The sequence below is a fragment of the Mirounga angustirostris genome, unplaced genomic scaffold (genome assembly GCF_029215605.1).
Source record: "Mirounga angustirostris isolate CCGP_5_RB_7025 unplaced genomic scaffold, mMirAng1.0.hap1 SCAF_1, whole genome shotgun sequence".
Taxonomy (NCBI): Eukaryota; Metazoa; Chordata; class Mammalia; order Carnivora; family Phocidae; genus Mirounga; species Mirounga angustirostris.
This window is the reverse complement of record NW_026991709.1, coordinates 144,795,854-144,823,105: the sequence shown is the minus strand read 5'-3', so window position 1 is coordinate 144,823,105 and position 27,252 is coordinate 144,795,854. Positions and strand designations below refer to the sequence as shown.

The 27,252-nt window shown below is 46.1% G+C and overlaps 1 protein-coding gene across 2 annotated transcripts in view; it reads right to left on the bottom strand.

Moving 5' to 3' along the window:
* Positions 1–27,252, bottom strand: part of CMTM8 (CKLF like MARVEL transmembrane domain containing 8) — a 160,400-nt gene that overhangs the window by 67,555 nt on the left and 65,593 nt on the right. The gene's annotated exons all lie outside the window — the stretch shown is intronic.

The window sequence follows — 27,252 nt, the reverse complement described above, 5'->3', positions numbered from 1 at the left end:
TGCCAGGAAGGTATAAAGGATGAACATGGTAGGCTGAATAGAGATCAGAAAACAAGAAAAACGGTGTCTATTGTAAGGGGCAGTCTCTATTCAGCTCCAGGCAACTGCTGTGGGCCAATCTTTTTCTAAGTAAATTCTAACCCCCAATGTGGGGCTCGAACTCATGACCCCAAGATCAAGAGTCGCATGTTCCACTGACTGGGCCAGGCAGGCTCCCTGGTTGTGTGTCAGTTTTGCTAGATCTTCCTTTTATTTTTTTTCCCCTCAAGAAAACACAGAAAGTCAAGTTTGTACATGACAATCTTGATTTTTGAATGTTAGCACTAATAATGATTTTTAAACTACTACAAGAGGACATTCTACACACACCTGTGGCTGGAATTTACTCACAGGCTGATGCTTGTCAAGGAGCAAGACTGCAGGTCCACTTGAGGTGGTCCATGGAACTGATCTGCTCTCAAGGGATGAACCTCTGAGGACTCCCCACCTGCCACCGCTGCCCCCCTCCCCCCGCAGATGGCAAATAACACGTGGCCTGAGAGAGCCTTCAGAAAGGAGAACACGCAGGGGCCCAGTGCAGACACCGGCATTCAGCATTTTAACATAAGTTGTGCATTTATTCCAGCAAGAGCCATCCAAATCTTCACTGCTGATGAATAAGGCCAAACCCAAAGCCAAATCAATGTCACCAATTGACTAGAGGAAGATTTCCTCAAGGGAAAAGATACTGATCCAAACTGTAGGCATCTTTAGTCCTGAACAAAGGAAGTCCAGAGCAAAGGATGCATCTCGCATTCCAGCATCTTCCAGGGACCAGGACTTTATTCCTAGGTCATGAAACAGTTAGTATCCAAACCATATCCCCAGGAGTCCAGGGCAGGCTCTAGCTGATAAGACTCAGGACAAATAATTCTGTTTTAGCTTTCTTTGTGGCATACGGAACAAATTACTACAGGAATTTTAATCACAAATCTAGGAAGATTGTTTTCACTTATTTGTTTAACCCTTGAGAGCACTAAACTCTGCCAGGCTTCCTGCTATCAGGCCCCAAGGATGGGTGGGGCACACATTGAACAGACCTTGCTGTTCATAACTTAAAGTCTAGTGGGAGGAAATATCTGAATAATTATAATTGTGAAAAATGCTATGAAGGAAAATGAAGGGTATGATATGGGTGTATAATAGAGAGATATACCCTTGTTGCAAGCATGGGAAGTGTCAGGGAAGGCCATGCTGAAGAATACCTTAAGACCCAGTAAGAGCTAGCGAGAGGTAAGCAAGAAGACAGCATGGGCAAAGGTCCAGAGCAGGGAGGGGCTTTGCTGCCCTTCTAGAACCTATAAAAAAGTATACTAAGTTAGGACATTGGTGCAAAATGTTAGAGAGGTGGGCGTGAGTCAGATTATATGGGCCCAGGTGGCCTAAGAATTTTGTACCTTCTCCTAAGGGTGGTGACAGGGTTTGAGCAAGAGAGTGATAGGACCAGGGTAAATTTTTAATACTGTCACCAGCTAGACCCCAAGACCTGACCTTTACTCTTCATCTGCTTGTACCCACTGACCTTTGTCCCATATTTTTCTTAAGCTCTTCTTTCTAGCTTATCTCTTAACTGAGGCAGAAGACCTGACAGGTATAACATCCTGTGATGAAAACTGAAACTAGCCCTCAAGCAACAGCGACTGCCCAGACAAAGAGTTCTGGTGGCCCAGACCCCCCAGATCAGTTTGAACTTAACCCCCACTCACGCCTCTGCAGAGAGACCATGGAGTGAACCAGGGAATGACTGACAGGTACCTTTACCTCATTATAATACTAAATCTCCAGGCACCTGGGTGGCTTCAGTCCATTAAGCGTCTGCCTTCTGCTCAGATCATGATCCCAGGGTCCTGGGATCGAGTCCCACATCGGGCTCCCTGCTCAGCAGGGAGTCTGCTTCTCCCTCTGCCTCTCTCCCCTGCTCATGCTCACTCGCATGCTCTCTCTCTCACAAAAATAATAAAATCTTTAAAAAAAAAAAAAAAAATCTCCGCACAAGCTCCAAGGAGGAGCCCGGCCTCATTTATATAACATACAATGTATGTTCAGGCAGGTTTCTTTAAGGTGCATGCACAGCCTTATGCTCCCCTCTACATGCAATGACAAATCTAAATATTCATCCTAACCCTAAATAAAAGGAACCCCTTCACCCTTGCTCAGGGAGTCACGGCTTTGGGAGTGATTCTCCGTGATCTCATCCACCGTGCAACAACTCCACCTGGTGTGGTTTCCATCGGAGTCTCACCAAGGAGCGACTGCACGTTAGTTTGGTTACAATACCGCTCTGGCTGCTTGGGGAGAATAGGCACGTGGAGGGGAAGAGGGGGTGTGTGGGAGGAGACAAGCTCACAGACTGTCACAATAGTCCCAGTGGGAGAAGATGACGTATTCAAGACCAAGATGGTGGCAGCGAATATTGGGAAGTGAGGCAATTCCAGACACGCTTCCGAAGTGGCCGGGCCAGGACTCGAATAGATTTAGGTTAGGATAGAGTGGAAAGACGTGCAGAGTCTCTGGAAAGATGTATGATGCGTACGAGGGCTGTCACTTCCTCACCTGAACAATGAAACAGGACCAGGTGAAGGGGCTGATCTTTACCACAGCTCCTGAGCTCAGTTTTCAACCTACCCAGCCTGAGGTGGCCAGGAGCCCTCCAGATGGGGATGAGAAGTGGATGCTGCAGGCACAAGAGTGAAGGCCCCTCTTTTAAGAAGGAAGACTTACTGTGAGGTCATGAAGCCCTCAGACAGGTTTCCAAGGGACATTGTACACGGCTCACCGCGAGAAGCCCACCTCTCTGCTACAGTTTGATTGCTGTGCTGGGGAGCACAAAACAGACTCTAAATGTTGCTGCTTCCCCTCTTTATAGAGTTGAAAGTTGCTGTTCTTTTTGTCTGTTTGATATTGTATATAAATTCCAAAGCAATACTTAACGGAGATGTGCTTTTATGCTTACATTCGTGGCAGCAGAATTTATCAAAAGTGAAGATGTACAAAATGAGATAGAATTCCAGAAAGTGCTAAGCCTCACACTAATGGGGTTTGGGGCCTGAATTCATCATAACTGACAGGTAATCTACACACATAGATGTGATACTCATTGGATCAGTGAGACTGGTAGTTAGATGTAACCCAGCATGGTGGGGTCTGAAATAACATCACGGGGTTCTTGATTCAAACTGAAAAGGTCAGAATGGCCCTTTGTTGATGATGCACAGAGGAAACATAACTGCCGTGAAACGTAACACGGCAAACAGGGTTAGGTTGTTTCCCCAGGGGATGCAAGGGTTGAAGTCTCCAGCACGAGCTTGTGTCCCGCTAGACCGGCTCACCTAACAGCTCTTGGCTCTGAATGCGCTTTTCATTATTAAAGCAAGCAGGGTCCACTGTCTAGAGACGCTTTGTCTAATGTGCTAGCAGTGGTCATCTTTTACACACAGGGACAATATCGTTAACTGAGCCATCTCTCAAAGAGCAGGAATACCTGACCCATGACCTCACCAGCAAACACAGTTAAAAGCACGCCCCCGTCAAGAAAAGAATTCTACCCAAGTGAATTTCCTAGGTAACAGAAATAAGAAGCAAGCCTTTTGTCTCTCACTATAACCAATACTGATGAAAATCACTCTACAAAATGTTAGTCATCTCCTGCTGGGTGTGTGTGTGTGTGTGTTTAAGACAAACTCTAGATCTTTATCTGCTTAAGACAAACTTTAAATCTTTATCTGCTTAGACTACAAAAATACTGTTTGTTTTTTTCACTGATGAGCATTTTTTTAGGCTAAGACTTTTTTGAATGGTAAAGCTAAGACTTAAAAAAAATTCCCAAAGTGATAAATGCAGGTAAAAATAAACACAGAAATATAGAAAGTATATAAAAAATACACAAAGAAGCAACAACCTCCATCCACCAGTTGTAAATTCTCAAGAGAAACCAATATAAAAACTTTAAATCTACCTTTCTTAAATTCTTTTCCTTGAATCTGTGACTACCACCTGTACATCCTTTTCTTTCTCTCTTGAAAATATGGATCACGCTGTACATGGTGCTTTATGACTTGCTTCTCTCCATGAACAATATCGTGGGGGACCCCCTTCGCACTACTACACACCGATCTATGCCAATTCTGACAGTTGCCCAGTTTTCTATAATTCATGTAACAAGTTCCCAATTGAGAGAAATTTAAGTTGTCTCCTTTATGCTTATATAAAAATGCCCAGGGAACATTCTTATAATATATACCTGAATCCCAGGAAGGATTCTGAGAGGCAGAATTTCTAGGCTATTTTAAATGTTAGAGGTACTGCCAACTTACTCATCCAAGCCTTGTACTAATTGTACTAAAGCATGCTTTTCTCTTCGATCCTGAGTTCCCATGTTTTAAATAATTTAAAACCTGATTTTAAAAAAAGAGATCTTGGGGCACCTGGCTGGCTCAGTCGGTACAGCATGAGACTCTTTTTTTTTTTTTTTTAAGATTTTATTTATTTATTTGACAGAGAGAGACATAGTGAGAGACGGAACACAAGCAGGGGGAGTAGGAGAGGGAGAAGCAGGCTTCCCCGCGGAGCAGGGAGCCCAATGTGGGGCTCGATCCCAGGGTCCTGGGATCACGACCTGAGCCGAAGGCAGACGCTTAACGACTGAGCCACCCAGGTGCCCCACAGCATGGGACTCTTGATCTTGAGGTCATGAGTTCAAGCCCCATGTTGGGTGTAAAGATGACTTAAAAATAAAATCTTAAAAAGAGAGAGATCTCACATTTACCTTGCCCTGCTTCACCGAATTGAAGCATAGAGAAAAATGTACAAATCTGCAATGAACAACTCAATGAATTTTCACAAACTGCACAAACCTTAATAACCAGCATCCACACCAAGAAACGGAACGTGACCAGTGCCTGGAAGCTCCATTCTCACTTCTAGTTACTCCCTCCCTCATCTAAGGGTAACAATCGTCCTGATTCCTAATAGTCTAGATTACTGTTGCTTGTTTCTGAACTTCATATACGTGGAATCCTACAGTATGTATTCTTGTGTTTGGTTTCTTTCACTCAGCACAGGGAGATTCAAGCATGACACTGAACATCGTTTTTCCATTCTCATGGCTACACGGATCACCTGTCCGGCTTGTTAAACCACGAAGGGCTGGGTCCCACTCTCCGAGTTTTTTCACTAGGTCTACAAGTCCCCAGGTGGTGCTGATGCTCTTGGTCCAGAGACCACACCTTAAGAACCACTGATGTATAGTACCCTTTTTCTTTCAGTTTACATTTTCCTGATTAGTGGTGAGGATGATATAGCACCTTTTCAAATGCTTATTAGCCACCTCGAGTCCCTTCCTCACTTATTGAGCTCCTTCCTTATTTATTGATATGTTTTAAAAAATCACTTTCTTCCTGATTTGTAAAGGTCTTTACAGAAGAGGCATGGTAACCAACTACATATTGGGCAATATTTTCCCCATCCAGGTTTGTTTTTTAACTGTTTTTTTGTTGTTTGTTTGTTTGTTTTAACAGAGTCTTTTGTCGTATGGAAGTTTTAAACGTCTACATAACTGGTCCCCCTTTAAGCCTTCTTCTATTCCCACCTGCCCAGGAAGGTCTTCCTCAACACAGGATTATGCAAATATTCTCCTATATTTTCTTACAGCTTGTATATATGTTTAGGGTGTTGATCCAACTAGAATTGCGTTCTATATATGGGGCGAGGAAAGGCCAATTTTATTTTTTTCTAGCAGCTAGTCTTTGATCTGTTAGCACGTATTGGTGACTTTCCATATACTGGGTCAGGTTCTGGAATCTTCTGTTCCTCTCATCTGTGAGACGGTGGGACCAGTGCCAGCCACGGTAGCTGCAGCATGTATTTTAGGCTTCTGGATGAAGATGTCAAATTGAACACGAGTCTGATTTTGCTCCTTCTCCAAACCCTTCTAAAATTATCACGAGAATGGGATGAATAGGAAAGGAGACAAAAGCAACACAGTTTTAGAAGCCTGGGACACATATGGATGAGGGGTAACAGATTTGGCCACTGTGAGGAGGCTGGAGGGGGAAAGTAAAGAACCAAACCACGCTTGCTGCAAGGTCTGAAAAGACTCAGGCATCTCTGGGCCTGGAACAGGGACTGAGAGAGAAGGAGGGATGGCTCAAGTGAGGAGGATTTGCGGAGAGCTGTTTGAAAGTAGCTGTGTCCTAGATTACTTTATAAGCTACCAGGTGACTGCCCCACCTCTGTGATTGGTCTGTACGTTTATTCTCTAGGTAGGGAATTCTCAGCCTCAGGCCTGTTGACCCAGGGGGTCAACAACTCTTTGTTGTTGAGAGCCGCCCTGTGCAGGAGGTTTGGCAGCATCTCTGGCCTCTACCTGCTAGATGCTAGCAGCAAGTTGCCCATCTCCCTCTTAATGACAATCAAAAATGTCTCCAGAAATTGCCAAGTGTCTCCTAGGAGGCAAAGTCACCCCTGATTGAGAACCACTCTAAAGAAGGTTAAAAAAAAAGGGGGGGGGTGGTCTCGGGATTGAAAGGCACAGTTGAAGGTTTGAGTATCATGCTGAAACAAGAGACTGAAATGACTCTTCAGTGTGAAGACTTCCCCATCCTTTCAATCCCTAACCTTTCCCTTCCATTGGGTTCTTAGGGCACTGGCAGCGAAGCCTTCACTCGCACGAGAGAAAAGACCTTGGGGATTCACCAACACACAGCCTGGCCTGGTCAATCCACAATGGAGTTCAAAGTTGATAAGCCCCATCTATGTGCTTAGAGCATCTGAACAGCTTTGTATTTTTAAAACATAGGCAGACAACCAAGGTTACCAGATCTATGATGACAAAAAAGCCCGTATAATGGGGCAGAGAGCTGAGACCAAAAAACAAACTGGAAGAAAGTAACTTTGAAGAGGGAGAAAAAAAGATCAGTGTCCTCAGGGAGAAACGATATTACAGTAGTGAACCAGAAACAGGTTACTGGAAGGACACAAATAGTCCTTCAGGAACAAAATTCGTTTTTGAAATGACAAATAGGATAGCAGACATTAAAAACTCCTTGAAAGTGTTACATGATAAAATTGAGAAAACCTTCTAGAAAAGATAGTAAGAAGACAAAAAGATGAAGAAAAAAAAAAACAGGAAAAGAGGACAATTAGAGGACAGGTCAGGAAGGAGGTCAACTATCCGAATGATACGTTCCAGGAATAGAGGCTAAAGACAAAAGAGGGAAAGAAATCAACCACAAAATAACTCAAGAAACCTCAGAATTTAAGGACATGAGTTTCTACACAAAAGGGCTCCCCTGAGAAGCCAGCACAATGGATGAAAATAGACACAAATGGAAAAGGTACATCATGAAATTTCAGGATATCAGGTACAAAGAAAGGATTTTTTAAACTACCAAACAGGTCACCTACAGACCTGAATAGGATCAGAAACAAGAATAGCTTTTTTTTTTTAAAGAATAGCTTTTAAACTTTACTAAAAGCAATAGGATATTAGAAGACACAGGCAAATGCTTTCAAATCGGACAATGATTCCTAACCCATAAATTTACCCAGGAACATTATCAATGAAGAGCAAGAGGAGAATACATTTTTTCCCCCAGACGTGCAATGTCGGCTATGACTCACCAAAATGAGGGCACAAACTCTAAAAAGGAAATATGGTCTAGACTTAGAGTTAACACAGGAAGGAGGTGAGGGCAATCCCCAGGAGGAAGGGAAATCAAGCAGGACAGGTGCCCCGGGCCAGCCTGGGACGGTGACTCAGAAGACAGGCATTGCAAAGGTGATCACCACCTGCTTTATGTCGTTTTACTTTCTTTTTAACCTGGTGAGGCAGGTTAAAACTGGCTCCACCAAAATGAGGGAGGAAACTAAGAAACAGGAAGATAAGGGATCCAGGAAACAAAAAATTCAGCCCAACACAAAGGCAGAGGGAATTCCAAGGCGAAGCAAGGTCTCCAGGAGAAATTCATCCAGGATAAAAATTAGACTGTGATGATCTGATGTGACTGCCCTTGTGGGAAACCTTCCTGAGAGGCTATTATAGGAAAAATGTAAGACAAATTAGCTACAAAAAAAAAAAAAAAAAAAACCCCACAAAAAACACAAACCTAAGCAAATGGAAACAGCAATAGAAACAACAGTATTGTGTTACTAACTTCGGTAAAAACCAAAAGAATCTACAACAGTTGTTTGTAGTTAGGTGTTCACTACAACACTCCACCCTAAATAATATTTGCATAGAGATAACAATAAAAACTAAACATTGACTTAAATGAATTATAACACGGAGAAGGGAAATAATGGGGGTGGTGCTCTGGACTGAATTGTGTCCCCCTCCCCGGCAAAAAAAATTTGTATGTTGAAGCCCTGAACCCCAATGTGATGGTATTTGGAGATGGGGCCATTAAGAGGTACTTAGGTTTAGTTGAGGTCATAAGGGCAGGGATGGGATCAATGCTTATAAGAAAAGGTATCAGAAAGCACCCCGACCGCACCCCGCCCCTGCACATGCACTGAAGAAAAGTCATATAAGGACTCAGGAAGAAGGAGCCGTCTATAACTCAAGGAGAAAGGTCTTACCAGACACCAACCCTACCAGCACCTTGATCGTGGACTTGCAGTATCCAGAACTGTGAGTGGAAGCTACCTAGTCTATGGACTATTGTTATGGCAGCCCAAGTTAAGACAGATGGTAACAGAAAGTTACTAGTTAACACGTAAAATTGAGTCAGAAGATGGCACTGCTCACAGTATCTGTAACTACGGATATGAGTAAAGCCAGAGGTGTCCTAAGTGGTAGTCTCTGGGGAGGGAGACCCTGGAGTAAGGAGGTATGGGAGTGAGAAGGTTTGTTCTAAGCCCTTCAGTACTGACCTCAATTGATTCCCTAGAATTTTCTGGCTAAGCCATCTACAATAACAGTTTTGATGCTTTCCAATATTTACAGGACTTGTTTTTCTTATGTTGCATTAACTTCTGGAGAGAACCATCTTCCACAACATGTCAGTGACCATCCTTCTTATTCTACTTTATTGTTCATTTTGATGTTTACATTTGTAGGAGGTCTGTTGTTGACAGTGGATGGATACCCTTTGTCAAGCTAAAGATTTTCATTTTTTGGTGAACTAAGGTTTCTTCTCCAACCTCCCCCATAAATGATAGGATAATGAGCTCAGTTGAGTGGATTTTTTGTATCTCCCTTTTACAATTAAGTAGAGTATTCCTAACACAGCTAAACCTTTTGATGAGCCAGGGTCATTAAGAACACTGAATATTTCAATTATTGCCTTGTGCTTTGGCATGGGATTGCTTGCCTCAACTCTGAATGGTACCAGATATCTGTGTTGTTGTTGTTTTTTTAATTGAAATCATCAATGATCACCTCTTGAGGCTCTTAGTGAGCTGATTCCAACAGCCCTCCTCCGCCCTTTGTGTGTACATGCCCACACATATCTTTATTCGAATACCCTGCAGACTAAGAAAACAGATGCCTTAGACTTTTTAAAAATCACACTGAAAGACAAAATAAGTTTGTCTATGAGGCTTCTCCTGGGAAGTCAAGTCTATGAAGCCTGTGAACTTTGGGACAGCTCAGAGGAATTACCTGATGGCAATGCTAAAGGCTCTCATTTATTCAAATATCCACCGAGCGTCTATGATGAGGCGGGAGTTTCTCTGGCACCACTGGGCGGGGCGGGGGGGGGGGGGGGGCGGCAGGAAATGCTACATTGCTCTAGCACATAGGTTGGTTGATTTATTTCTGTGTTTAGTCGTGATTGGTACAAGCATCATCAGTGCATCTGTATTCAGCCTTGAAGACAGATAAGTGACTTTTGATGATTAACGAGGCTACCCGAGGAGCAAGGTACCGGCTGTGCCCAGCTGGCTTTGCCCTGGGGAGCTGCCTTGTTCCAGGTGTGAGCTCAGCCCACCTCTGCTACACCTCGCTGCACTTTCAATCATTTACCGTATTTAATTCCTTGCAATGAAGCGGCCCTGGAAATCAGCTACTGTAGATCTACCAGCTGCCCTCAGAGTAGGTGCATCGGTGGGTATTTAACTATAAACTGTGTGAGTCCCATAAAAGGAAGTAGGCTGATATGACAACATCAAAGCCTAAGGACCCAACCAAGCCGGGACGGTCAGAGGAAATCTGACATTTGATCAGTGAATGGGAGTTAGCCAGGCAAAATGTGCTAGGTAGAGGGAATGTTAAAACTGAGACAGATGCCCCAGCTAGCCTGGCACTGTGTCTCCCAGAGGGTCTGTCCTAACACAGGAATATCAGCGGGAGGTCCAGTTCCAGAACAGGCTGACCCAGGGCCCCGCACTTGGATAGCAGTCTCCAGACAGCACCCTTTCTCAAAGTCAAGGCTCATTCCCTGGTGCTCTGAGGGCCAAAAGAATGTTAGTGCTGGAAGAGAAGTTTAGGAGATGCTCAGAAGCAATGAGCTTATGATCACAGAGCTAGTTAGTGATCAAAGCGGAACCAGCATTCAGTTGGGACTTCCAGTCTGGTGATGTTTTAATTTGTACTGTAAGGTCTTGATTTCTTTATTCTCCCATTTCTTCATTCTCCTTCCCCACTGTCGGAATGACGCTACCACTCATGGTAATTCAGACTGAGAGGCACAGAACGCTCAGTGAGGAAATCATGTACTCTGGAGTCAGCCTGCCTGACTTCCACTCCCTGCCCTTGGGCAGACTACTAACCGATGTGGAAAACCAAGGCAAAAGAAAAATAATTAAATTTCCTTATAACTTATAGTCCACTGATAAGTCCTTGAGACAGGCAGAGTGACCTTCCTTTATGAGCTCAACTGCGTCAATGTTGATACTTCGCTAAAGGCAAAAGGCAATCTTAGCTTAACATTAGCCTGACTTCTAGGATCCTATAAGTATTCTTTAACATGTAAAAATTCCTTTGGGAAACTTCATCTCCACCTCTCCCCCCCACCCCAAGATACATCAAGATACATGTTAGCAATCATCCCCCAAGCATATGACCCACTGATATACAATCTGAAGGGTCTCATGACTAAGGTTTGACTAGGCAGTAGTAAATGACCTTTTCCTAACAACAGCAAGGTCCTGGTCCTAGAAACCTTGCTTCCAAATTCCTTAGAGACTTAGGCTATCCCTGACCCCCTCCCAACTTGAAAGTATATAATGGGCCACTTCTCGCAACCCCATTGCTGCTCTTTCTGCCCATGTGTCCTGACCCTGTGCTTTAATAAAACCACCCTTTTTGCACTGAAGACTCAAGAATTCTTTCTTGACCGTTAGCTCCAAACCCCAACATTTTCACATCGCTAACCACAGCCTCAGTTTTCTAATCTGTAAAATGGGGATACAGAAACATACCTTGCAGAGTGTGAGAAGACAAAATGTTTAAGTAACATATGCACAACAGTGGCTTGGTACCAGCTAGATGCTGTGTCCGTTATTACTACTATGCTAGTATTACTAGCAGGTTTACAAAGACTCAGGGGTGCCTCCCCTCTTCCTTTCTTAGGTAAAAAGCAGCCTTTTCTCTGTAATTCAGCATCTTTACACTTAACATGGAGCCAAGGAGCCCTTTCTACCTCCAGCTCCCTGGATGTACGGCTTGAACTTGAGGGCTCTCCTGTAAGCACTAATACCAACAAGGTGACAGGCTGAGTGGACTCAAGCTCTGTCCTCCCTGTCTGGTGTGGGCACCTTCAACGCCACCATTACCGTGTCCTCTGCTCCTGCTTGGTTGAACAGTATGATGCCATGGCCATCTGGCCTGGTAGAAAGATTCAGGCTTTGAATTCTTACCAGCTGTGTGACTGGGCAAATTAATTTAATACCGAATATTTATTGAGCAGCTACTCTATGCCCAGGCTCCAGGTAACAGCAATAGCCTAATATCTACTACAGAGTAAGGAAGGCTTCTCATGCCTTACCTCATTTAACCCACATGATAACTAACATAACTTCCATCATGACCATTCTACCATTTTATGGGGACACTGAGGCAGGGTGTGTTAAATAACAGTCCAAACTTTTAACGATTTTGCTGTACAATACCCGTATCATGCCCAAATCACTGAACTGATTGGTGTCTCGGTTTCTTCATCTGTAGTAAGGGGATGATATGTGTTTTCTACATGATGAGACAATCTGCTCTATCAAGGATGCTATGATTGTGATTAATAACGGCAGAAACAGTGGTTTGGCTGACCACAAACCTGCCCAGGAGGAAGAGCCACCTGCAGGGCTGAAAAGGCTGGTGCTGGAGACAGAGAAGCTGGCTCCCTGGCTGCGCTCTTGCTGTTAGGGAGGTAGCGTTACCCAGAAGCTCACCAGCCAATCCCCTCCCGAGTCCAGGTCTCTGGGCAGAAATAGGTTCTGGTAAAATGAGCAGATGCCTTGATGCAAACCCATCGCTGCTTCTGCAAAACCAGTTTCCCAGCAGCTGCCCGCTAATGTGGGGCCCCTGGGGAGTGCCATCTTGAGGATGGCACGGAGCTGATCATGACCAGGCCTTTTTATCTATTAGTCTCACATGTGACACCTTGGTTCATCTTCAAGAGGGACAAGTAGAAAGAAAAGAGGGATGGCAGCGAATCCTATTTGCTCTGACGTTTAAACCCCTGATTCAGAGAGTATGCTTTTAACTCAATGAATTCCAAGGAATCCTGGAAGAAAGCTGCTACATTACAGAGGTTGACAGAAGAGCCAGCTTGGGTCAGCAAATGTGCTCTGAGCACCTATTACATGCCAGACCCAGTGCTGGGTGGAGGGTCCAAAGGTGGGCAAGGCACGCAATCGCTGCCCCTGAGGAATTTACCATCTAGCGTGGGACAAACACAATTCAGCTCACTCTTCTTCACCAGGGCATTGAGAACTATGGCCTGTGGCCGCATGCAGCCCACCGCCTGTAGACGCAGCCCTTGAACGCAGCCATGCTCATTAACCTACAGGTTACCTACGGCTGTTTTCAGGCTACAATGGCAGAGTACCACATATGTGGCCTTTGGCTGCAAAGCCTAACATATTCGCTATCTGGCCTTTTACAAGGAAAAAAAACTAGCCCCTTCTGTTGACCAGCACCCACACCACCCTCTGCCCAAGAAAGACACACACAAGCACCTCTATACAGGTACTTAATACTTTTGGTTCCTACATTGTTTCAAATGAACCAGATTATTAATACACTGAGCCAGAAGAGACCACAGGATAAAAGCCTGTACCCCTTTCCTGCACCATCAAAGAACGACATTACCCTTAAGCTGACTGCTGCACGCCCCTTCCAGATTATAACGTAGCTCCTCTGCTTGGCAAGAATGTGACCTTCTCCATTTATCCACTAGAGGGCAGCCAAACCCCGCTTATGAAAGATTAAGGCGCTAAGATGCCCGTTCCATGGAGAGACATCAGAGTCTACCATCTGCATGCGTTTCTATCCTGACAGCACATTCCACAGAGGTGGCAGGACGTGGAAGAATAAACTTGGTCTGGTACTCACCCATTAGAACCAGACGTTGCTTGGAAACAGATCGGACAAGAAAGGTAGCCAGCCAAATGAGATAAGGATTAATTAGTAGAAAGACTCAGAAGGACAAATTGAATCCAGCAGTTCATGGCCTTCTTGGTGTCGCCCTGTGATGTTTTCAATGCAGTGTGTTTAATACTCTACGGAGGGACACCAGTGCAGCCAAAGGGCTTTAGACTCTGCTGCTTTCTCCAGCAAGACACTTGGCCTCTCTGGGCCTCTTCTTTCCAATCTGGGAAATGGGAAGAATGGGATAAGAACAGCAGTTTTCCAATGGGAGTGGGGAGGTCAGCACAAGGGAAAAGCATATCTGAATCACCTGGGGGATTTCAGAGCACGTGGTCTTCTTCCTACTTTCACATATGCCATCAGAGTGGGTGTCTCCCTCTGGCCCTCCTTGACCCCTCCTCAGGCACCCCTGGGTGCTCCAGAGCAAATCAAAGCTTGAGACCTAGGTGTGGCTAAGAACTTGTGACTTGACCCTGCCCTTGCTTAGGACTTCAGTCTATGACCAACAAGACCTGCCTGGAGACAATACCTCAGGACCCCAATATTCCCAGCAGGCAGTGGAATGGAAATCTGCATACTGGGCTGGCTTTAAAATACACCCACCAATTCTTTGACATACCCCTTGAGTGTGGGCTCCTCCTGAATGTAGTGACTTCCTTCTGATGAACAAAACATGGCAGACCTGATGCTATGTGACTTGGGGGGCTAAGTCATCAGCTGTCCCCTGCTGTCTCAATCTCGGAGGGTGTGCTCTACAGAAGTCAGCGCTCATGTCAGGAGGACACTCAGGCAGCCTTGTAGGAAGGCCCCCGTGGAGAGGAGCTGAGGCCTCCCAACAACAGCCAGCACCTACCTGCCTGCCAGGTGAGTGAGTCACCTTGGAAGCGGGCCCTCCGGGCCCAGTCAAGCCATCAAAGACTGCAGCCTTAGATGACATCTGACTGAGCCTCAGGAGAACACCTGAGCCCGAACGGCCTGACCACATTGATCTTGAGTTCCTGACCCATAATAAAATGTGAGCCATAATAAATGTTTACTGATCTCTGAAGCTAACTTTGGGGGTGACTGTTACATGGTAATCGATGATCAATACACCAAGTTCCGCCCAATTTGGGCTCATACACAAGAGGCAGTGTGGTAGGCAGAGAGGGTAGAAGACTTAAATCTGTCAGTAACTTGCTGTGCGAGCACAGGTAAGCCATTTCTCCTCTGGGCCTCAGTGTGTACCTCCATAGGATGGGTACGGCACCAGCTAGGTTGCTGCAGGGTCTCAAGGTGTTTTGTGATGTGCAAAGATCTAGGTGAACAGCAGTGACTACGAGTTTTCCAGGAAACATGACTTCATGCTCAGCTTCGCTGGCAACCTCACAGCGAGGACCCTAGAGCACTTAGCCAGTGAAAGAAGCAGGAATGGGGGGTTCCAGGCCCGTAATCAGAACCAGTGGGCTCAGGGTGCTGAGGAACTGCTAGAGCAGAAATTGGCAGACTTGTTCCAAATAATATTCCAGAATATTCCAAAAATATTTACTTGTTCCAAATAGTAAATATTTTCGGCTTTGTGGGCCATATGGTCTCTGTCCCCACCACTCAGTCACGCCACCATAGACAATATGCAAATGGCTGGGAGTAACTGTATGACTAAAACTGTATTTATAAAAACAGGCGGCAGGCCGGATTTGGTGGGCAGGCTATCACTTGCCAACCTCTGTCCTCGAGCCTTGCTTCACCAAGTGTGTGGTCCCTGCAACAGCAGGATCAGCACTGCCAGGAGCTTGCCAGCAATGCCGACCCTCAGGCCCACCCAGCTCTGCTGGATCAGCCTTCATGGGGAAGGGGCCCAGTGATGGATTTTCACAAGCCCCCCCTGAGGTTCAAGTTTGAGAAGCCCCACCTCCCATTCCTCCTTTCCCCCTGCAGCCCCAGGCACCAGGGACTTCAGAGGAATCTCGGATGGCAATGACCTGATCAAAGATCTTTTCAGGTCTCACAAAGAACACAGGCCATCTCAGTTTTCTCCACGAATCACTGAAAAATATTTTGTTCATGGTCCCGGGTCACCAAAAGCAAGGCAGCAGCCAGGCCTAGCCAAACAGCTTAGTCTTCAAGGAGCCAGAACAAGCTGTAGGGTAGGGACACTCCGGGAGTGAGGGGATGGGAAGTGGTGCTATGTCAAGGTCACCTCCGACCCCATGGCCTGGATGCACCCCTTTGTGGTCAGATGCCAACCTGACTCCCTGCCCGACTCGCTTCTTTCAGCAAATTTATGTGAAGGCTGGTTTCCTTCCGTTTTAGTGGAGTGTGGGGATATAAAAGGCAAAGAGGGAAAGGACAAAGGATGTCTTTTAAGGAACAGGAGATGAAAGGTTGATAGGAAAGAAGTAATAGGAAGGGCGGACGAGCAAGGAATGGGGGCAAGAGAGAGTCATCATAAAATCGCAACTTTCACTTGTAAATGGGAGACGCTTGATCCCGTAACAACCACCTTGCATCACCAGTTACACACTCTCATCCCATTTAGCCACACAACCGCCACATGACGTAGACAATCACCATCTCCATTCGGGCTCTGGGGCTCAGCAGTGAACAGCCATGTCCAACACCATACTCCACACAGCGGGTAGCGCCCTGGCTCAAAGCCAGGTCCGAGGACTCCTTTCTGCGGCAGAACCTCCCAGCACTGCCCACAGGTCCACAGCTCCCTCGGAGGTCAAGGAGAAATCGTATACGCACAAGCCTTGATTTGTGCTGACCGCACTTCATCACAGGGGCCCTACAGGGACTGCTCTAGGGGTGAGCCTGCTTCCACCAGGGCTGGCTGCACCTCTATCCTTACCTTGAGGCACAGGGAGGGAGGAGATCAGACCAAAAGGTTCCGACACAGAGGTAAACACTATGATATCAGAAGTCACACAGCCATTCTTTCATGTTGCTCTCAAAAGGACTGAAATAAAAATCAAACAGGGAGGACGATGACATGTTTTCCCCCACCAAAGAGGCTGGGTGTGAAGGGCCGAGCCCGCACGTGGAGAACTACTGTACCCTGGGCAGGAGGCTCTCCAGCTGTCTGGGCTGCTATTCTCCAGGGTCCGCTCACCCCCAGCTGTTTAACCGTCTCTGAGTGCAGGACAGGAGATGCTTCATCTTCGAGCGAGAGTTCCGGTCTCCTGGCCTGCAAGCCCCCTTGCCTCCACGGAGCTGAAAGGGCCCTAGCCAACATGCTTGCCTCTTCGGAGTCCATACTCCTCTGCTGTGTCTGTTCTTCTTAATTCTGTGCACCTTGGATTAGCAGGCCTTTCTGTTTCAAACAGCAGGAAATGTATGGAGCCCTAAACCATAACGGTCTGTCCAGGAAACACCTGGAAACAGGCAATCCTTGACACACGGGTGCTACCCAGTCAGGCTCTGCCCCAGCGGCAGCGGCGGCAGCAGGTTCAGTGGGGGCCAAGGGCATGGGCACGTAAGTCACAGCAGCAGATATGGAGAAAGTTACGTAACCACCTGGCCCCTAGAAACAAGTTTAGAAATGTCCAGGTGTGGATTAAGGTGAGTCTGACCTCCACATTTTTATACAGCTTGTTTGCTTCTGATGGGAGAGCCCCACTCCTTGCCAGCTTATGCACCTGACCCCAAAATAACAGAACGGTCCTCCCTTGTCCACACCTGTCAGGAGGTGGGCACAAAAACACACAGGCAGGGAGAACAGCATCTACAGGAAGGTATCACACCACCCCAGCTCTCCCAGAAAAGGCGTGGTGCAGAGGGCACAGCCCGGAACCAGTCGGACAGACCCACAGGTGGCCCTGGAGACCAAGGCAGCCCTTCCCTCCATCTCAGACAGAGAAGCCCTGGAAAGATGGAGTTCATGCCCCTGGCCAGGCCTCCACCCTCCCGACGTGCGCGGAGTGTGACAGAGGTGTGCTCTTACTCGGGGAGCGGGCAGGCACTTAAGGAGAGACGTACCCCCAAATAGGCCAGCAGCCTCTCCCTATCCTCCCCCTCCCCCCTCCCCAAGATCGCCCAGGGGCTGCCGGGGGACTGGGAGGATTCTTCTCTGAATGTTTGGTAGAATTCTCCAGTGAAGCCATTTGGCCCTAGACTTTATCTTTGTTGGGAGGTTTCTGATTATCGATTTAATCTCGTCACTAGTCACAGGTCTGTTCAAATTTTTTATTTCTTCATGATCCAGTCTTGGAAGGCTGTATGTTTCTAGAAACATATCCATTTCTAGGTTATCCTAGAATGTGCTGACATATCATTGTCCTAGTAGTCTCCTATCATCCTTTTCATTTCTGTGGCTTCAGTTTTAATATCTCCTCTTTCATGTCTGATTGTTGTATTCGAGGCTTTTCTCTTAGTCTACCTAAGGGTTTGTCACTTTTGTTGAACTTTTCAAAACACCAGTTCAGTGCTGCTTTCTCGATGGCAAAGGTCACATGCCTTTACAGCACAGAGATATCTGTACATATTCACGGGTTCTAATATTCCGTGCGTAAGGAATTACCATGACAGAAAAATCTGCACGGAGAAGGCGGCTAATCTGCCATATGACTGAAGATCGTCCAGGCAGCTTCCCGTAGCAATACAGTCCACACTTCAATCTTTTTGACCAGACGTACCAAAAAACAAACAAACAAACAAAAAAAAACGCAATTTCTACCTACACTGAGGGCTAGGAGAGGCTTCGGCACAGCTTACGCCATTAGTGGTTCAGAACGGAACCTCCAAATTGCCCTTCAAAAACGCCTCATGTGCCACATCTTCTACTCTGCAACTAAGAAAAACGCAATGGGATAATTCTGGCAATTTTGCCTGCGAGTCTCAAATTCAAACTTCACTCCCAGAGTGAAAAACCAAAACCTTCAGGCATTCAAAAAAAAATCAAAGTAAGACAACCTCCTTAAAGATAAAATTCTGCTTGGCAGATAATGAATTCTAAAACAAGCCAACAGCTTTTCACATTCAGACGAATGGGTCACCTACATATACTACCTCCCAGAAGCAACTGTAGACAACAAAATTCCATCTTCTGTGGCTCCCGCAGTTGCAGGGGGGACTGCCAACAAGAAACTGAATAGTCAAGGGCTGGGGAGGGGACACACCAAGATGGTGGGAACCACTGGGTTCTCAAGGTGAAGGGCAGCAGGATACTCGACTGAGGAGGCATTCTCCCCCAGCACGCAGACACTAGCCCCAGGCGAGAGGCCCGCTCTCCCCATGCTACAGACTCCAGCCAGCATCTGGAAGTTCAGACAAGCCTGAGTTCCTCTGCGAGAAGCCAACAGAACCTTTACTAGGAAGGGAACCATGGCTCATACGGCATCTCCAACAGCTAGGTCTTCCAGCTTCAACAGTGACGACATACTGGCTGGCTTCTCTCTGCTGGGACTCTGACTCGCCGTGAGCCCTGATACCTTGTCAGGGAGGGTTTCTCCAGGCAGTCATTTTGTCAGATTCAGCACGTGTATCCCAACAACTTGTGCAAGTTCGAGAACTTTGTTTTTAATTAGAAGAGTGGCATGTTACGTATGGTAGAAAACTTGGAAAATCCAGAAAGGCATTTAAGAAAACGAAAACAAATCATTCACACTCTTTTTTTGAGTGAGAGAACACTACCGCTAACACTCTGATATAGGCGTTTCAAATGCTTAATGTTTCCAATATAGAACAGTAGGAGCATAATACTTAGTGTGTCATTCTGAGAGTTAAGGGTTGGCATTTGTAAGGCTCTTGGAAACCACACCCGGCGCAGTAACTTGCTGGGAGACAATGTGGGCACTTGTTAGAAATGCAGATGTCTGGGTACACCCCAGACTACTAAAGCGACATTTCTGAAAGCCTGGGCACTGTATTTAAAGATGTTTCCCCTTATCATCCTTATAATCAGGTAAGTTGGAGTGTTCAGCATTCAGGCTGCTACTGGAAGCTACTGTTGGTGGCTTCCTAATGAAGTCCTTTACCTAAAAATGCCTATTTTGCCTTTATACTGAACCCACAATCTGGCTGGGTAGAGTATATTTTTCCAGTTTTTTAAAATAACAGCTTTGAGCTACAACTCACATAACACAGCACACAATGAAAAGTAGTGTACAATGCAATGGATTTTCGTATATTCACAGAGTTGTGTAAGTAGCACCACAATCAATTTTAGATCGTTTTCATCATGCTAAAAAGAAATCCTGTAGCCACTAGCAGTCAGTCACTCCCCAGTTCCCCTCAACCACACTCCATCCCAGCCCCCAAGTCCCAGGCAACTGCTAATCTACTGCCTCCATCAACTGGCCTGTTCTGAACCTTCATCCACGTAGTAGCATGTGGCCCATCCCCCCCTTCCCCCAGCATGGACACGCCACATTTCATGTAACCAATTATCAGATAGCTGATGGACATTTGGGTTGTTTCCTCATTTGGCTATTATGCATAATGCTATGAATATTTGTGTGTACGCATTTTAATGTGGACAAATTTCAATTCCCTTGGGTATGTGTCTAGGAATGGAATTGTTGGGTCATATAGAAACTCTATATTTAACCTTTTGTGGTAAGGAAAGTCTGTTTTCCAAAGTGCCTGCAGCGTTTTTACATTCCTACCAGCAATAAGTGAGGGTTTTCATTTCTCTCCATCCTTGCCAACACCTGCTGTCTTTTTGATTCTAGCCATCTTAGTGGGTGTGAAGTGGTATCTCACCATGGCTTTGATCTGCTTTTCTCTGATGGCTAAAGATGCTGAAAATCCTTTCATGTGCTTACTGGCCATTTGTTTCTCTTTGGAGAAACGACTCAGGTCCCTTTCCCATTTTTTTTTTAGTTGGGTTGTCTTTTTATTATTGAGTTTTAAGAGTTTATTTTTAAATCGAACAGTCATTAATTAACATTTTCCTCCTAATACCTTTTTAAAATGCACCAACAACTATGTTTTAAATATAGGTGAGCCCCAACCTTTTAAGAGCTTTTTTCCTCGAAGATGTTAACAGGTTGATGTAAATCAAAATTTATTTTTAAAAGCCTTAGTGAAGTGCCATTCACAAGAGGATGCATAAAATCCTGTTTGGGAGAAAAATGCCTTTCTAATTTAGCTTCCATGTAAATTCAGATTTTCCTGGATGGCATCTATTTATAGCACATCTGTATAAAACTCCATTTTTCATTCTTCCAGCAGCTGAATGGAGGTCACAAAGGTTACCAGACACCAGGACAGCCAAAGAGACAACCCTGCACATGGCCAGTGCATATAAGAAAGATGACACGGTTCTTCCCCTTGAAGAATGCTCAGTGTGGTCAAGGAAATAAACAGAAAACAACCCTGTGGCACAGCCAATGGTAAGGACCAAAGAAGTGCAAACATGTCATGAAATGCCGGAGGATTCCTTCAAGGGGAGCAACAGAGCAATAAATAACTCTGGGTGCTCCGAGAGGACTGAGGGCATCAGGGAGGCCAGACCTTATGGGAGTAGCTGCTCTCTAGGCAGGGGTGAGGCTGACACTTGGCACCTACCTGCTTTAAAGATGTGGGCAAAAGGCCAGAGGGTTGCCAACACTTGGGAGGGCAGTGGGAGTTGTGGAGGGAAAGGGTGGTGGGGGTCACCCTGTGGAGAGCTCGGAATGGCAGGTTAAGGAGTTCAGAGTTTATTCACCAGACAGGCATGATGGAACCAGAGGCATTTTTTGAAAAAGGTATTCCTGGCATCAGCTTTCCAGAATTGGCACATCTTGAAAGATTTTATTTATTTATGTATTTGAGAGAGAGAGAGAACAGGAGCGCAGGGGGAGGGGCAGAGGGAGAAGTGGATCTACTGAGCAAGGAGCCCAACGTGGGGCTCGATCCAAGGACCCTGGGATCACGACCCGAGCCAAAGGCAGATGCCTAACCAACTGAGCCACCCAGGCGACCAGCACATCTTTAAAATCTCTTTTCGCAATGGGAGAACCAGTCATGTGACTGAGGGTGGGCTAGTCATCAGGAGGATTTGTTTCAATGCCATGTTGCCTAGAAGGCCGATGGGTGGGCAGAGTGTGGATCGGGAGCTCTGCCAGGCTGGCCTATAGACTTCTCCTGGCTGCCTCTGCACCTTGGCAGCAGACCTGAATTCCTGAGAGAAGGTTCTAAGCCAGTCCCAAGCTGGCTTATTTCACGGGTCCCACTAAGCGCCTCCACCCTGGTTGATGCCATGCTCCTGGGGAAATAACACTCCTCTGCCTGGTGGGTTCAGATGCTCAATCTAGTATTTTATAGTCAGCCACTGGTCCCTTGGGACTCCCCCTGAGACTGAGTGATGAGAAGGAAGAGTGTAGAGCACACAGCTAATCTTTGGGAGGGACCTGGCAGTTTGCTGGGACTATGGGAAGCCACATTAGTGTCAGTTTTATCCAAAGATTTGGGGGTATGATGGGGAAGAAGTACAATCACAGATAAATCCCTCCACAGCACCTCTACAGACTGGATGTCTGTGCTCGTCTAAAATTCCCATGTGGAAACCTAATCCCCAGTGGGATGGTGTTTGGAGCTGGGGCCTTGGGTAGGTGATTAGGCTCCACCCTCATGAATGGGATTAGTGTCCTCATAAAAGAGGCTAGGAAGCTCACTCTCCTCTTCTGTCAAGAGGACACAGTGAGAAGACCGAAAATATGAACCAGGAGGTAGGCCCTCGTTAGACACCGAATCTGCCTTCCTATGGGACTTCCCAGCCTCCAGAACTGTGAGACGGACACTTCTGTTGTTGGGCGCCCAGCTGGCTCAGTGGGTAGAGCGTGCTACTCTTGATCTCAGGGTTGTGAGTTCGAGCCCCATGATGGATGTAGAGATTACTTAAAAAAACAAAACAAAACACATAAAATCTTTTAAAAAGATTTCTGTGGTTTATAAACAACCCAGTCTATGGTATTCTGTTATAGCAGCCCAAACAGACTAAGACAGTGCCCTTTCATTGAAAGTCAAAACCAGAAATATTGCAGAGGAAAAGAGAGCTCACAGGAATTAAAAAATAAAATCCAAACTCCCTCTACCAAATTTCACCTGGGCGGCTTCAGGCCTCATCCTCAGATCCCTGAGAGAATGAGTTCACTCTCAGAGGTTTGGGATATTTTGGCTGAAAAACGTGATAAACCCAGGCTTACAGAAACAAGACTCGTTAATTTAGACACCTATTGTGACATTTTTCTTCCATTGAATGTGGAAAAAAGACAAGCTCCCTCCCCTACTGTAGGAGCAAGCATATTATTCGTGGCTCAGCACAGACTTTTCTCTGAAGAACAGGCGATCATGGGGGCTTTTTCAAGCTTGTCAATAACCACGCATCTCTATTATTGGAACTTCTTTTTCCCCCTGTAACTGAGTTACACCTCAACACCCTTTGCTCTGCTTCACAATTTAAATAGGCATGTAATGATCCACTGGGGATAGTCATAAATCAGTGCTCCCGTTAAAATGGGGACAAGATGCAGCTGCCCGTTAGGCTGAGATTTTAAACAGTTCGCTAAACTCCTTCCTGAACAAGATGATGTGGGAGACCCCAGTCTCCTTCGCCTTAGAGGAGTTTAACAGTAATAATTCCCTAAATGAGGGAATAATTCCCTAAATGAGACTGCTAGCTTCTTCCCCCATCTCAGAGAAGCGAGGGGCACAGTTCCGTGTCAGAGAAGGTCACACCACAACATGCCAGTAAACCCAAGGTGACTACACTGAACTGTGGCTCACCCACTGGAGGCAGATGATTTTAACAAATATATATAACAAATATATATAATGCTGTTATATTTCAGAACTCACGAGGTACAGGTACAGCTCCCAGACTGATAACAATGGTTTGTTTAAAAGTCTGATAATTGTAAACAACATAGACATGAAGGGAAGCAACATGGGGCTGGCAAACCCAAATCAAAGTTGGCCAGAAATCCCCAAAATTCACCTCACCAGTTTCAAAGCCTTTCGTGGCTGCATCCACCTAAATTTTTGCAACTAGCAAAACTGACCAGCCTTGGCCTTGGCCTGCCTCATTTTGTAGAGAAAAAAAGAAACAGCTAGCTATTCCCTGAGTCCATATCATGAACTGAGGGATTCCTAAGTATCACCACCAGTCACTGCAATAGCTTGACAATGAAGGTAATTTTGTCCACATTTTAAAAAATGGGAGACATAGAGACAAAATTGGCAATGTGCCCAAAGCCGGCAACAGGTGGAGGATCTGCACCTGATTTTTCTAACCTCTAAAGGCCATACTCACTTATAAAATCTTTGGCCACCTCTTCTGAGTTATGCTCAAAAAGCCAGAAAGGGATATAGCAGTGCAGACTCCTTGGGTACCAGACACCATTCTGGGTAAGCTCGAGCAGGAAGGGGGCTCTTGCCACAAAGCTCTCCGAGTCTCTGGGCTACAAAGCAAAGCTTGGGATAACTTGGTCTCTGGTTTGGGAACAACAGGGAACTATTTATGTGCAAGCACGATTAGGAATAAAAGCCATAGGGGGCGCCTGGGTGGCTCAGTCGGTTAAGCGTCTGCCTTCAGCTCAGGTCATGATCCCGGGGTCCTGGGATGGAGCCCCGCATCGGGCTCCCTGCTCAGTGCAGAGCCTGCTGCTGCTCCCCCTGCTTCTGCTCTCTCTTCTCTGTCAGATAAATAAATAAAATCTTAAAAAAAAAAAAAAAAAAGGAATAAAAGCCACAGGCCTACACTGTGGGCAACAGTTATCAAGTTTGAGAGTCAAAGTTTGGCCATGCTGACATTAAACTTAAAAATTCATTTTATAGACCTATACATATACATAAACAAGCTTGTGTTTATAAATTACCTAAGACAGAGATGGTGAACCAGGGGGACATGTGGAAATGGTTGTTTCATCACTGCTACTTACTCCTAGAAATCCATGAATGCATCTCCAGGAAGCAAACGGGGGCCAGGAGGCCTGACAGACAAGTGACCAGTGGAAAGCTACCAGACTGGCCCACAACAGCCACCCAGCCATCCCTATCACTCCAGCTCATGCATGCTGGCTTCGGGAGCTCAGCAGCTGCCAGATGAGCAGCTGGGAGGACTCACCCCCAGTCTTCCGACCAGACCATCTGAATACCCTCTCTCTTGGCTTGAGTATCCCCGGGCCACCTGACCTCACTGCCACCCTGCTTGGAGGAAAGGTCAGGGCTGGCACCTGGGCCAATGTCTTTGATGAGAGCACATGAAGTTCTCCATGAGATCTAACCCCGCCCAGCCCCCAAACCATCTAGTTTGGAGAAGCAGGAACCAAGATCTACCAAGATGCTCTGGGGAGCACAAGACACTCCCTCTGCTGTCTCTGTCTCAGGATTTCTCTGTATCCCAGCCACATGGAAGAAAAAGGCCACCCACGTTGTCATCGTCAGGGCTCTAGCCACTTAGGCGGGGGGAACTATAGCAACTCAGTCTCAAGTCCATACTCCTGGGGAACACAATGATTGGCCCAGCTTGTGTCAGGTGCCTGCCCCTCGTCCACACCACGGTAGCCTGGGCTGGGGCAGGGTCTGGGAGGGGTATGTTTCAGTAAGTGAATGCGGTTGTTCCTGCTACCACCACCCTGTGTAAAGAGAAGGACTGACGATTCCTAGAAACTCCAAGAGCAAAGAACTCAACAGGGCTCCATGACCAGGAGAGCATTAAAAGTGGCCCACCGGGGTGCCTGGGTGGCTCAGTCATTGAGCGTCTGCCTTCGGCTCAGGTCATGATCCCAGAGTCCTGGGATCGAGCCCCGCATCGGGCTCCCTGCTTGGCGGGAAGCCTGCTTCTCCCTCTCCCACTCCCCCTGCTTGTGTTCCCTCTCTCGCTGTGTCTTTCTCTGTCAAATAAATAAAATCTTTAAAAATAAAATAAAAGTGGCCCACCCCAGAATCTACTTATCTATCTATGAGGAGGTTAAAATCCTTATGGGAAAAATATTAAACTTGAGTCATACAAAATTTAAATTCTTTTCCTGCCAGCCAGCACTGACTCCAAATGCTCCCAATAAATATTTGAAAGATGACCAAATAATTGCCTTCTTGACCCTCCATGAAGAAAAACGTAAGAAACCTTCTGATTAATACAGAGCTAGTATATGCCATGTTGGAATAATCTAAATGGGACTGCATGCTAACTGGGGTTCTTGAACCCCTAGCTATATACTCTGAGACCTGTGCGGTCTTTTTTCCCTCTCAAACACATATCAGGCTCATGTTCCAAGTACCACGAATAAAGGCCTGTTCCCCAGGGGAAGGGAATTCCAGCATTTGGCCCTGAGGTCAGCAAACTTATTCTGTAAGGGGCCAGAGAGTAAATATTTTAGGCTTTGCAGGACAGACAGTTACAATAACTCATCTCCATGGTTGAGGCCTGAAAGCAGCCAATGTGTAAACAAATGGGCATGGCTGTGTTTGAACAAGAACTTCTGAAAACAGGCAGCAGGCCAGAGTTGGCCCCCAGGCTATAGTTTGCCGTCTCCTAATCTAGTAGATTATAGTTTCCCTTCATATCACACGAAGTTGGGGATAATGCGGTGGGGCTTCTTACCCAGAAAGGCACATTCCTCCTCACCCTGGCATTTCCATTTCCGTGAAGAAGTCGGAGCTTGCCTCTCCTTCTTCCTCCCAAAGCTCTGGAGAGGGGCCTGTGGAGTCCGTCCACACTCACCCACACCCACGTGGTACATACACACTTTTGCCGGCTGTCTGTTCTTCCCTCTTCCTACACTGGTCTTCTGTTTTCAGCCAATTTTTAAGTGGACAGGCTGGTGTATAACCTGAGCCTCACATAGGTCCCCTGTGTTGTTTAAATAGCTCCGTGTTTTCCTGGGAAACAATGCTGGCGTGGCTCTTTTGCTGGCAGGAAACCACCCCTCTGACTTGAGCGTTGTTTTTACACCCTGCCTTCTGGTTGGGCCATATAAATAAAAGGGCCTGTCCTTTGCAGATACCAGTACTAGTTTTTGAAGAACAAAGCAATTTCCAATGCAGGAAAACTCCAGAAAAGGAAAGTCATCGGCTGTCGCCCAACAAGTACAATGATGCTTTAAAATAAGTTTGGAAGGGGCAGGGGTGGGTAGCGAAGGAAGGAAGCTATTATCTGCTAAAGGAACAACTATCATAACCCCAAATGAACAACTGGAAGTAAAATAAGATGGTGGGGTCAAATAAAGTCACTACTGTCTTCCAGGTGATTTTTCTGGGAGAGAAACTAAGTTTACATAGTTTCTTTTCTTTTTTTTTTTTTTTAAGATTTTATTTATTTATCTGACAGAGGGAGAGACAGGGAGAGAGGGAACACAAGCAGGGGGAGTGGGAGAGGGAGAAGCAGGCTTCCCGGGGAGCAGGGAGCCAGACGTGGGGCTCGATCCCAGGACCCTGGGATTATGACCTGAGCCGAAGGCAGACACTTAACGACTGAGCCACCCAGGCGTCCTACACAGAGTTCAAAGGTGAAAGGAAGCCACATCTCCCTCCCGCCCTTATCATGGCTACCACACCCTCCACCCCGGGAATGCACCACACCCCAACTCCAGGAAAAAAGAAAACAAAGACAGATGACAAGGAGGGGATTCAGGGACATCTTGAGGCATGGTACATTAGTCAAATCCTATTTTTATAATAACAGTTTTATTGAGATATAATTTACACATCATAAAAGTCACCCATTTAAAGGGTACAACTGAATGGATTTTAGTGTCTCCTCAGAACTGTACAATCAGGGG